The sequence below is a fragment of the Triticum dicoccoides genome, chromosome 3B (genome assembly GCF_002162155.2).
Source record: "Triticum dicoccoides isolate Atlit2015 ecotype Zavitan chromosome 3B, WEW_v2.0, whole genome shotgun sequence".
NCBI lineage: Eukaryota > Viridiplantae > Streptophyta > Magnoliopsida > Poales > Poaceae > Triticum > Triticum dicoccoides.
In genome coordinates, this window is record NC_041385.1 from 845,031,258 (window position 1) to 845,033,438 (window position 2,181).

Sequence of the window (2,181 nt, forward strand, 5' to 3'; positions counted from 1 at the left end):
CCCCTTTAGTACCGGGTGGTGGCACAAACCGGTACTAAAGGCCCCCCCTTTAGTACCGGTTTGTGCCACCACCCGGTACTAAAGGGGTCGCGCTGCCACCCCAAAGTTTAGTCCCACCTCGCCGGGCGAAGGGCAGCCGCACTGGTTTATAAACCCAGCCACGGCTACCACTTCGAACTCCTCTATATAGCTAGCAGGCTTGTGGGCCTAAACTCTGCGCGCTGCCCTGTGAGTCTGCCTTTAAGGCCTGTAATTACACACCTGTGGCCTATCAGGCCCACATGGCAGTGCCCCAATTTTTTTATAGTTTTTTTCTTTTCTTCTTTATTTTCTTCTATTTATTTTTGCGTAGTTTTTTGTATAGTTTTTTCTTTTCTGTTATATTTATTTTCTTCTATTTATTTGTGAGTAGTTTTTCATCTAGTTTGCCAAAATTCAACATTTTCAGAGTTCATTTTGTAGTGATTTTCAATTTCACGGTCATTTTGTAAACGATTGAAAAATAGCAAATATAATTTTTTTCTTTTCTGCTTTATTTTTTCTTCTATTTATTTCTGAGTAGTTTTTTCTTTTCTGCTATATTTATTTTCTTCTATTTATTTTTGAGTAGTTTTTTTATATAGTTTTTTTCTTTTCAGCTATAGTTTTTCTTTCTTTTCTGCTATTTTTTCTGTTAGTGCCCATAGTTTTCAAATTTGAATAGTTTAAATTTTGAATTATTTGAAATTAGTGTGAATTTGTTTGCACATAAAATTTCTTCGCGTTTCAAATGCCAAACCACATAACTACCCTAACTATTACAGAGATTCCCCTCTCGGTGCGAAACACAAAAGAAAGTGATGATAGCTAGTGAAGCCGATCACATCCCAGATCTTTGGGTGTGAAACTTTTTCTTCGCGTGTGTCCCTTTGCGCCGTAACCATGGAAAATCTTCATCATTTAACGGGATGTTCGGGTCAATATTCACTGTGAATGGAGCAATTTCATCAAACTTTTCATAATCTTCTGACTTGTCTGTCTTGTCTTCCACTCCCACGATGTTTCTCTTCCCAGAAAGAACTATGTGCCGCTTTGGCTCATCGTACGATGCATTCGCTTCCTTATCTTTTCTTTTTCTTGGCTTGGTAGACATGTCCTTCACATAGAAAACCTGTGCCACATCATTGGCTAGGACGAATGGTTCGTCTGCATACGCAAGATTGTTGAGATCCACTGTTGTCATTCCGTACTGCGGGTCTTCCGTTACCCCGCCTCGTGTCATATTGACCCATTTGCATTGAAACAAAGGGACCTTTAAACCACGTCGATAGTCAAGTTCCCATATGTCCTGTATATAACCATAATATGTTTCCTTTCCCGTCTTGGTTTCTGCATCAAAGAGGACACCACTGTTTTGGTTGGTGCTCTTCTTATCTTGGGCGATCGTGTAAAATGTATTACCATTTATCTCGTACCCTTTGAAAGTCATTATATTCGAAGATGGTAACTGGGACAGCAAGTACAGGTCATCTTCAATAGAGGTGTCATGCATGGTACGTGTCTGCAACCAGCTGGCGAAACTCCTGGTTTGTTCACGTGTAATCCAGTCATCAGACCGCTCCGGATGTTTGGAGCGTAGCAAATTCTTGTGTTCATCCATATACGGAGCCACCAAGGCGGAATTCTGTAGAACTGTGTAGTGTGCTTCAGTGAGAGAATGTCCATCCATACATATTATTTGTTCCCCTCCTAGCATGCCTTTTCCATCCAGTCTGCCCTTATGCCGCGATTCAGGAACACCAATCGGTTTAAGGTCAGGAATAAAGTCAATACAAAACTCAATGACCTCCTCATTTTGATGGCCCTTGGAGATGCTTCCTTCTGGCCTAGCACGGTTATGAACATATTTCTTTAAGACTCCCATGAACCTCTCAAAGGGGAACATATTGTGTAGAAATACATGACCCAAAACGTTAATCTCTTTGCACAGGTGAACTAGGACGTGTGTCATGATGTTGAAGAAGGATGGTGGGAACACCAACTCGAAACTGACAAGACATTGCACCAAATCATTCTGTAATCTTGGTATGATTTCTGGATCGATTACCTTCTGAGAGATTGCATTGAGAAATGCACATAGCTTCACAATGGCTAATCAAACGTTTTCCGGTAGAAGCCCCCTCAATGCAACCGGAAGCAGTT